The following is an 11627-nucleotide window of genomic DNA, read 5'->3' on the forward strand; positions in this document are numbered from 1 at the left end:
CCCCCCCCCATATTCTATATAGATTAGCTTCTGGAGACAAAAGAGGAAGAATAAAGGGAAAGAATGCAACACAAGTATATGTCAGTGCTGAAGCTGCTGTAATGGACAACTTCAGGCAGCCTAAGTACACGGTCTGTTATCCAACGCAAAGATATTCCAATACCTGTCAAACTGAAGTCTATTCTCCTACTGAGAGTGACAGATAAGTAACAACCTGGATTTCTAAAAATTAATCCATAAAGAACAAGAACAATCGTTATTACAGAAATAGAGAAGTGGCACAAAATTGTGTACAGACAGGTGTTTAAAAGTAATCTCTCAAACTGAAAAGGATTTTAAAAGAATACTAAATTAAATTACACGTTAATCCAGCCAGTTCACCAGACACCACATAAAAAATGGAAAATGTTGAGAACATTATGACTGAGTGTTCTTTATTCCAAATTTATAGCAGTGACCCATTCCCCTATCATGTTAGCCCAACGTAAATCATGTCAGTTAGACACAATTACACAGAAAATAGAAGCGGTCACACCAACTGGCCATCATGAAAAAATAATAAAACCACTTCCCCCCACCACATTTGTTTCCCTGCTTATTCAGAGGTCAGATTATATTTGTTCATATTTAAAATGCTTAGCAAATATATTTGAAATTTAGCATATAATACTTTTGTAGCTTACCACAGTTATAATACTACTTAATTCCGGGAAATCCATTAACCCCCAAATGATCAGTGATTTAGGTAACATAGGGTTTCTATATTAGGTGAACTCTCAGTGGTAAGAGAACAGATGAAAGTACTTAATTTATCAGGTAACTTGACAAATGTCTTTTGATAGCCCCAGTGACAGTATGTTCATCTTCAGCATCTGGGTTTGTATGAACATGAAAAAAAAAAAAACACACAGGAGAGTATTGACTACAGGAATAACAAAAAGAAATACAATACAATGTTTCCACCTTTACTCTCCATCCCTTTTAGTCACAGTTTAACAGAAGCTCATGGCATTTAAAAAGTTCTCTTTCAACACCAAAATTTTCATCTTTGAATAAAAGACTAGAGCAACATATTTTACTGAAGTGTATTCTTTGTAGAGTTGAACTAAATTCATAACCAAGTTGTTTAATCATACGTATTTTACACTGACAGTCATGCTAAAACAGACATGGATATAAAATCTGTATTTGCTTATAGTGAACTTGTCCTAAAAACCAGACACCTGAAAGTGCATCTGCTTACAGGAACAGTCACAATGCTATTCATAAGAGTTTGAAATGCATTTTATTTAGGCTTCGTGAAGTTTTCTTACTTTTTTTCTCCCCCTCCAAATACTGATTCAAAAGTGGAAAGGATTTTGCTGAATAAAAATGCTTTGGCATTTAGATGGCTATCTGCATATAAATTAATATGTTAATTACACTCTCATGAGCTGCATAGAATGAGATTCGCAGAGAACATTTAATGTTAGGCTTGAGAAGTGAATGTGTCTGATTATGTAAAGTTCTTTTTTAAATTGGTCATTTCAATAAGCTTGCTTAAAAAGTTAGATTTACTTTTTATGCTAATTTATTTTTAAAAGGAATAGTTCCTTGGAAATATTACAACTTTAGTAGTCAGAACTGCCAGGTCTGATAATTCAAAATAAAAGCAAAGGTAACAAGAGAGCCACTATTTTTACTGGTAAGAGCACTCCTATCTGCTTTGCTCCTCAAGGTTGGTGCTACTTTGTTATGTTCAGATATATTAAGATACAAGCTAACTCTGTACATTCTTGTATTCAAAAAGGGTTAAATAAAAATTCCTGTAAGAAACAAGTTTCAGAGGATTAATCATTCGGGCTTCTGAAATGTCATTTCAAATCCACGGAGATTAATATATATATACATATATATATAGAATATATACTATATATTTGCTTATGTCATTTACATGCTGCATTACGGGGTTCTATGGCAACCAGGAATATAAACTCCGTCTAATAGAATCTAATGCCTAACAGAAGTTGACATTTAAAAACAAGCCAAAAGCACCTTATAGAAACACTAGTAAACCTCAGCGTAAGAGTGTAATTTGGGCTCAGTCATTTTAAGAACAGACTAATGGATGACGTCAGTTTATTAAAGGCACAAAAATTCTTCCTACAATTTGCTATTTATTTAGAATAGTCTATGAACTTAAGTGTTCGGTTTCAACAGTTCCGTTTTTTTTTTTTTTTTTTTTTTTTTTTTTAAAAAAAAAAGGGATAAGAACTACAATACATAGAAATCTTCACTTCTGATTAACGGCATAAAGTAAATGCAATAACTGGCTAAGTAAATATGTTAATGACGTTTGGCAGCATTTTTTTAGTACATAAGCAACTCAATACCTTTCTAAAACATATAGCAGGAGGACTGAAATCCATGTTTAAAGATAAATGCTGTAGTCCATAAGACATCCACAGTTAAAGCATTTTTCATCTAATGAAGGTGTTTCCAATAATCCTATGTTAATTTCAAGAAGTCTTGCTCTTTAATCCATTTAATTCATTTGATTCCATTCAAAGCCATTAATCCAGTAGGCATTAATGTGAACTTTGCTTTGCAGGATACAGTAGGAAGAACTTACCAAACAGATGTTACATGGTTTGATACCTAAAGTCTACAAAACATTTTGTGCTGTCAAAGCCAAAAGAACGATAACATTTTAGGGTAGCTGCGGGTATTCTGTAACTGCAGTTTGTTTTACCTGAAAAATACACAAAACCTAGCAATAAGCTAATTATTCATTTCTACCTATGCAGTAGATAAACACTTGTAACACTCGCTACTGTTAACACTGCAATTTTATCCTGGTAAATACAGTATTAGAGTTAATGCAATGCCTATCAGTTAAGCACTTAGTATCATTAATTTTATTTTCATAATACTAATAGAAGCTGAACTTTTGATCTTAACATGGGGAAAAAGAACTCAGCTTATGCATTACCAGGGCATGGTTCAAATGTGCATTTGAGTAGCATGTATTTCAACTACAGTTCTGAATCCAATTGTAAGGCATTAAATATTTTTCAACATTTTTTGTAGAATAAAAGTCCTAAATTTCTCCTCTGAAACAATCTGCCTCCCAAATCTGAAAGTACAGCAAATCACTTTGAAGGCTAACTGTTTAATATAACATAAAGGTGATTGGATGAATAATGAAATGTATACACAACCCCAGTCTAATAAGCACTGTATCTTCAAAGGTTCATGTACAACATACGTTAATGAGAAATTCCTTTGATGAGCTGGAATACACAAAACTCTCCAAAAACACACATTTCAAAGTGGAAAAACCTTAGGAGTTCTAAATAGTTACAATCACCAAACACTATTAGCAACTGAAAATACTTAGAAGTGTGGAAATGTTTTTCTTACAAAAACAAAACAGAGGCTGTCTTCTCAGACATGCAATTTTTTTTAAATTGTTTTTATTGTGCATAGGATAACAATTATGAGAATTTATAAAATAGCCAGAAAAATATGGTAGAAGAAAAATAATACTCTTAAGGTTTCATCAAGTTTTCTCCCATAAAAATGCTTTTATCTTTCTTGTTCCACTTGCTTGGAAAAGGACAATGTTTTGGCAGAATTGTTTTTTTAACCACCAGACTAGCCCAACTCACCCCACAGTAGAAGATTACTCCAATTACTACAAAGTTACTCCAGTGAGCTTTGGTTTATGAAATAAATACAAAGGATTAAATGAAATAATAGGAACATCTCTGGGCTTTTCAGCAGAGTTAGAATTCTACCCACTTGGTATCCCTTACTGCTAATATTGCCTGTATTTCATCTTTCCCACCTAGCCCCTTGACCCACTCACCAACAGACTTCCATTCTTCCCCTGCCCCCAAATATTATCCCGAATAAATCAATTAGTGACATATTGACATAACCCTAAAAAAAGGGAAGACTCTTGCTCTTGTCATTTTGTTTTCCCCAGTACTCTCCAGCAACGGTGCATTTATGATGTACAAATAAATGATAACAGAAACTCTGATCAACTTTTTCAAAACCGGCAGGTTTACATTTTAGCATGATATTCCATATCTCATTCTATTACCTACAGACATTAAAAAAATCTCAAAACAACACCAGCAGCATACCTGCATTTGCCCTTCCATACAGCCCATTTCCCCTCACACAGTGGCTTAGTGGATATGCTAGTATTCATTATAATCTGCAGATGGTTAAAAATGATACTGTATTCATGTGAACATCATACATACTTGCACAAATTCCATTGTAAGCCACCATATTTAAAATCCAATTGGCACCATGAACTGAAGTATATAGCTCATAATATTTGAGGAAGCAACGAGCTCCTTTTGCCAACGTCTCTGTTTCAATACAATACAATGAAATGTCACAGCATGAAAAATGGGATAATATATAAATAAGCACTCCACATAGATTTTAATTAGAGAGCACTAGAACAAAGTGCAAGATAACTTTTAATTTTTCTTTTCTATCTGTAGTCAATTATATCACATGATCAAGTTGGGGGAAAAACAAATGATCCATCTGAAACTATTCGGATCACTTATCACTTCTGACCAGAAGACTTATTTGTAATCCTCCTTCCAGGTGTTAAGGGATGAAAACATTATAAAAATACAACACTCAGTCTGACTTTATTATTATTATTGTTATTTTTAAGACTATTAATAACAAGCCTAAACCCCTTTGATTTCAACACTACAAATCCTACAAAGTCAAGAATTTTATTTAAGCCACTGCAAAAAAAAAAAAAAAAAAAATAATAATAATAAAATCAGTTACTCATTTGGCATATGCACCCACAGTAATGGGATAGAATTGGTGTATCAATTATTATAAATGTAGTGTAAGCTCAAACAGTTATTGCCCTTAATAAGAGGCATCTCTGTAGAAACCACTTAGTGACAGCTACAGCACGAACAATTGATTACCACCCAGTTACAAAACTAAAGCTATATGTTTAGTGAATATTAACACAAGTTAATAATACCTGGGGCTAGTCCCACCTCAAACTCACTGTAGGTCTGGGAATATAAAAATTTCATAGGTTTCATATGTGTATAGGTACCCGAAGAGTTCACTTTACTATAATCTGCCACCATACAATGTTGTTTGTGACACAGTAATACTAACTCTAAAGGGTAATTTTATTGTATAAAGCCAGGATGCTGTTGGACTTGCCCACCTGAGCACACTGCTGACTCATTCAGCTGACTATCAACCAATACCCCCAGGTCCTTCTCTGCCAGGCAGTTTTCTAACCACTCATCTCCCAGCCTGTAGCGCTGCTTGGGGTTGTTGTGCCCCAGGTGCAGGACCTGGCAGTCAACTGGGATCTCCCCTGATAGCCAGGACTGCTGATCGATGATGGAAAGTGGCTTGGCCAGCTCTTCTGCCAGTTCTCTCAGTACCCTCAGGTGGATCCCATCCGGCCCCATCGAGTTGAGTACATCTAAGTGCTGTAGCAGGTCGCCAACCATTTCCTTGTGGATTCTGAGGGCCACATTATGCTCCCCATCCCCTTCCACCAGCTCAGGGTACTGGGTATTCAGATAACAACTGATCTTGCCACTAATGACTGAGACAAAGAAGACGTTAAACACCTCAGTCTTTTCCTCATCTCTCATCACTAAGTTTAACCCTGCACCCAGTAGTGGATGGAGATTCTCCTTAGTCCTCATTTTCGTGTTAATGTATTTATAAAAACATTTTCTGTTATCTTTAACAGCAGTAAACAGATTGAGCTCCAGATGAGCTTTGGCCTTTCTAATTTTGTCCCTGCACAGCCTTACAACATCCTTACAGTCCTCCTGACTGGCCTGCCCTCTTTTCCAAACGTCATAATCCCTCCTCCCCCCCCCCCCCCCAAACTCTGACCACAGCTCTCTGTTTGTTCAGCCAGGCCAGTCTTCTTCAGTGCCAGCTTGTCTTTGGGCACGTGGGGACAGTTTTATACACGCCTAACTTCACACAGCCACAAAATTATTTCCAGAGTAAGCTTTTACATCACTACTTAGTTCTTTAGGTGTTTATTTCCTTTAAAATATTTGTATCGTGTATTAATCACACAACATGAGGCCGAGGCCGGCTGCCTCAGAGCCGGCCCAGCCATAGAGCCCGCCCACGAACTACAGGGGTGGGCTTCGGGCCCTTGCTTTGACAGGGGTGGCCCGGGGCAACAGTGCGACCCAGAAGCACCTGTCAGCGAGTCTGACAAACACGGGCTTTGCCGGGGCAACGGTGGCTGCTCCCAGGCCCTTCGCCTAGAGAAAGCCTGGGGAGGCAGTGCTGCCCACCTCGGACATGGGCGGCCCCCAGAGGGCGGTGGAGCCCCTGCTAGGGCACTGTCGAGCAGAGGGAGGGGACCAAAAGACAACGAGGGCTGGAAGCGAGTCCCAGTTTGGTGTTGTGGGCAACCCTCCTCCCTCGCTTCCCCAGGTGCCCTCCTTTGAGGCCCTCAGACTACTATCCACTACGGATCTTTGTTCAGGGTCTGCCTGGGGTAGAGTTAAATTTCCCTGCAGCAGCCCATACAGTGCTGTGCTCTGCACATGTAGCTAGAACAGCATTGGTATCACACAGAATTGTAGGGGTTGGAGGGGACCTCAAGAGATCATTGGATCCAACCCCCAACACCAGTGTTGTGCCTACTGCTGAGCGATACTGGCACAGCATCAGGACTCCCTCTAACCCCCCAGAGCCATCAGGCTAGGGGTGGGCAAGAGGTGAAGAAGCAATATCACCAGGGCAGCTGAGCTAACCCAACCAAAGGGATGTTCCATACCATATGGTGTCACACACAGAAATGAAAGGTGGAAAAAGGAAGGAGAGGGGAGGGGAGGGCTCTCGTGAAAACATCTCTCCTCCCAAACACATTGAGACCCTGCTTCAAGGACGTGGTCAAGCATTGCTTGAGCAATGGGGAGTAGAGAGTAATTTCTTTCCTCTGCACTTCCACACAGCCTGTGCTTTCTTCTTTTTTCTCCTTTATTGAAATTATTAATAATCATTTTCCCTTAATAATTTTCCTTTAATTAAATTATCCTTATCACAACCTGTGACCTGTTCCTTGCCTTCTTTTCCTCCTCTTCTAAGGAGGTTGGTGAAAGAGTCTGGGGTGCAAGCTATTTTTGCTTCCCTCCTTCCATTTTCAGGTGATGACATAGGACAGAATAGAAGGATCCAGTCCATAAATGCTTGGCTACAAGACTGGTGCTACAGGCAGGGCTTTGGGTTCTTTGATAATGGCTGGTTTTATAAGACACCAGGCCTGATAATATGTGGGAAAGGTTTATCTCACAGGGGCAAAAGGGTTCTGGGACAGCAATTAGCAGGGCTCATTTAGAGAGCTTTACAGAGAGGGATGTGGTTGTAACAGGGCTTGCACTGGTAGGGCAGCGTTCTACTATTGATGAAGACTGGGAGGCCTCCCACCCCCCCTGTGGTGAATTTGGTGTATGATCTGGTGGCAATTAGAGAGACATGGTGGAATTGCTCACATGAGTGACACGTGGTCATGGATGGATGGTTCTGTCCTTCTCAGGCCACCAGGCAGGGTGGTGGAGTTGCTCTTCACATGAGAGAGCAACTACAGTGTATTAAGTACTGTCCAGAAGCAGATGAGGAGCAAGCTGAGTCTATGAGTGAGAATTAAGGGGCAGGCTGGCATAGGTGATACTGTTGTGGGTGTCTATTACAGGCCACCAGATCAGGATAATGAAGTTGATGAGGCCTTCTACAGACAGCTAATAGCAGCCTCTTAATTACAGGCCGCAATTATTTGGGGGGATTTTAACAACCCTGATATTTGCTGGAAGGCCTTGTCAGCCAGCCATCTGCAGCCAGGAGGTTCCTCCAGTGCATTAAAGTGATCCCCATTCATGTATCCCCAAATGGTAAATAATATACTCACAAAATCAGATTTAATACATTTTGTTATATTTTTACAGTGTGCTTAAACAGTAGAGAGCACAAGTAGCTAAATAAGCCCTATTTAAAACCAGCTACCTTATTTTCTAGCATGTTTTATACACACTAGAATAATTATATTTTTCTTACACTAATGTGAACAGTGTAATGGGAATGTTAGATTCACGATGCCCTATTAACTGAAGGGTTCTGATGGCACATGGATTTGTACACTGAGCTATAATGTTAATAGCTCATTTATACTGGTACAAATACTAATAAACAGTACTAAAACATAAAGAGAGCATCTTAACACACATCCTGAAAGATACCACAAGTGCAGAAGCAAGATTACTGTATATCTTTTCTATCACCAACACAGACACCTTAGCTATCTTCCAATCCAGCAACTCCACAGAAAATTCTCAGAAGTTAGGAAGACTGAGCTAGTTATAGACTAGAGAACAGTAAAGTAAGAACACCTTAGTATTCGAAGTACCACACCAGTAACTGTTCTAAAAGCAAAAAGTAGGTTTTGCTTATGTTTTAAAAACTGTATATGACTAATTGATTACAACATTCAAATACAAAGAACATAACTTCTGAATTACATAAGATAGCAAAGTATTAATTAAAACCCTCTATTAATATTTAATCAAATTACACATGCCATAGGAATGATACTTATATAAATAAAAATATTTTGTCTTACCTGCAGTCTTGAAGTAAACAAGTAGTAGTAGTGCTATCATGTATGATGAAGTTAAGTGACTGACATAAATTTGACAAGGGGGGGGTGGAACACTTCTGGTACCTCTATCATGAATCTATCAATTTGATTTGATGCTCCTGAAGCATAAATTCTATTTTTTTTATTTCTATATATTTTCAGCTGACTCAATAGATACCTAATGCTTCTACGGAACCTTGGATCCACCACTTAAATTGCCTTTTTTCTTCTGGTGATAACCCCTAATTCTCCTGCCTAAAGACACACAGAGGAAAAGGCTACATCTACTTTCCCTCTGGAGCTAGCTAGCACTGCAGGTGATGTCATTTTAGTTAAATTCATTGCATTATTGATTGTAGAGCCACTTGCAAAATAGCTCCCTGGGCTGCACCTGTGGGACAGGACACATCACACCTCACACCCTGACAGGCCCCAGGTTTATAGGAACTTTCCATCCTCTTCTGAGGTGTTCTGGTCCTATCACAAGTTTAGGTGATTGCTAGTTCTTTTAATGACAATGCAACACCTAGAGTATTATTTCTGCTGTGTAATGGGATTTTATTCTTGTTTCTCTAGAAAGGGCTGGGATCTGGATACACAGCACCCTGATAGCAAGTTCACAAGGAAAGGTTTTAGTGTGCTGTTACTGCACTTGGTTCATTCTACTCAGTGTCCACCAGGACTGTCAAAGCAGCAAGTTTATGCAAAACAATGCTTAGATCAAGCCTGTATCAAGTCTCATCCCAATTTTACTTCAGTTAATTCACTGCCCAACAAAACAAACCTCTTATTGCTGTCTCGAGTACTGAGAAAAAATAATACACAATTAGACAAACACTTATCCTCCCACCTGCCCATTCTCAGATTACCTTGTTTTTGCCACCAGTGCTCTGGTGGAAAATTCCTCTGACGAGGTAACAGATGGTGTGGCAGTTGAGGTGGGAACCTAATGGTTTCTACATCTCTGTTCCTCAGTGGTCTTGCCCAGCTCAGGTGTGCTGCTGGTAGCAGACCATGGCCCCCTCAGGCATGTCCCCATTCTGGTTCAGCAGCTGCAACAAGTGTTTCCTAAGAACTGTCCCCACTTTGGTATGGCGGCATTGGGGCAGCCTTTCCCTCAGGACTGTTACCGTTTTGGCAAGGCAGCAGTTGTGGCAGCCCTTCCCTCAGGACTGTCCCCACTCTGACAAGGTGGCAGATGGGGCAGCCCTTCCTTCAGGACTGTTCCTGCTCTGGCAAGGTGGCAGATGAGGCAGCCTTCCCCTCAAGACTGTTCCCACTCTGGCATGGTGGTAGCTGGGGCAGCCCTTCCCTCAGGACTGTTCCCGCTCTGGCAGCATTTCCCTCAGGAGGGAGTCGTTCCTTCTGTGTGGAGAGCGCCTACTGTAACAGCTGCAGTCTCCTTAAATAGGGAGCGCTGCATACCTCCCCAGTGAGTTATTTTGACATGAACTGGCTTTTTTCTTCTGGTTCTTTCTGCAGCAGGGCGAGCTGGAGGCCAGTGTGACTGGTACATGGCAACCCTGTCACCAGCCACCTCTGCAGCCCCCTGCCCCTTTGTGCCTGCAGCCCATGCCAGCTGCAAGTCCCCTGGTGGCCCGAAACCAGGCTGTCAGAGGAACACAAACTAGGCCCTTCGCACCAAGGTTAAATCCTTGCCTCCTAATTTGCAATGCCACCAGGAGACGACGACGACGGCAACAACAACAACAACACAATTGGCTTAGAGTAAGATTTTAAAACTGTTTCTGTCTCTATAGACTTATTCTTAGAATGTCTGAAAATAAAATATCCATGCTGTGGAAACAGACTGATAACTTAGGAAAATGAAAAGGTCACACTGATTCTGAAAACTTACCCTTTGAGTTAAACTGTTTTACATCAGTGGAGGACTCACACCCCATATATTCTGAGTAGTCTATATTTACAGGAAATTATGTTTTATTTTGAATAATTGCTTGTTCTTGGCTAAGATAATTGTGGTTCAGCACTAGCAGCATATAAAGTCATAATCCTTTATCACTTCAGTGCCATCACACTCTCTTGTAATTCATCTTGACATGTAATAGGCCTACATACCACTATATGATTTGTTTTTTCAATTGTTTATACCTCAGTAGAGCACAATGAACACCTGTATTTGGGAAATGAAAGATTTTCAAGGACCCAAGCCAGATAAGCTTTAAAGCAGGAGGTTAGACCCTCAGCTATATAAAATGAGCCTTGATTAAGCAATTTCTCTACTAAGAATCTGGTCCCTATTTTGCAAAGTCAGAGAAAAAAAAATAGAATTGTTTGTACTTTATTTATTTATGCTTTCTATTTAAAATCAGCCTTTTTATAACATTTGTCTCCTAAGAATAGACTTGGTAACCATTAGTGATGAAAATCGACTTTCAGAAAAGGCAAGGAAAATAACTAAGATGTATGAGGGGAAAGGTGTTTTTTGTTTTGTTTTGTTTTTGTTTTGTTTTGTTTTTTAATGACATTTCTTTCTTTTCCAGAAAACGTACCTTGCAATTTCTAACAAACAGGAAAAAAATCACTACACTTCAAAGCTCAAAGCATCTACAGATTAGTTACTACCATCTTTGACTTGGTCAAAGAAGACTTCTAGATACAATGTGTTTAAGGTTAAACATGTGCTCATTTCACATGACTTAAATAAATTCAGTATTACTATCTGTATTTAGATCAAAGACAGAATGAACAGAGTAAGAGAGAGAGAAAAATATCTGAGAAAGGACAAGAAACAGAGAAGCAAGGGAGTAGATCAAAACCGTAGACATAGAATATAAGGCTCACCTGCATTGAACCATTCAGTTCTAAAGTTCATAGTATCTTATAAGTAAATATATCAAATATAAATTGTTTAGAATTAACTCCTTGATGATTTTAAAAATACATCACTAAAAGTAAAAGCACTTTGTAAATAAACCAATTATGCTTTTTAAAATAAAAA

The sequence above is a fragment of the Oxyura jamaicensis genome, chromosome 8 (assembly GCF_011077185.1).
Source record: "Oxyura jamaicensis isolate SHBP4307 breed ruddy duck chromosome 8, BPBGC_Ojam_1.0, whole genome shotgun sequence".
In the NCBI taxonomy this organism is placed as follows: domain Eukaryota; kingdom Metazoa; phylum Chordata; class Aves; order Anseriformes; family Anatidae; genus Oxyura; species Oxyura jamaicensis.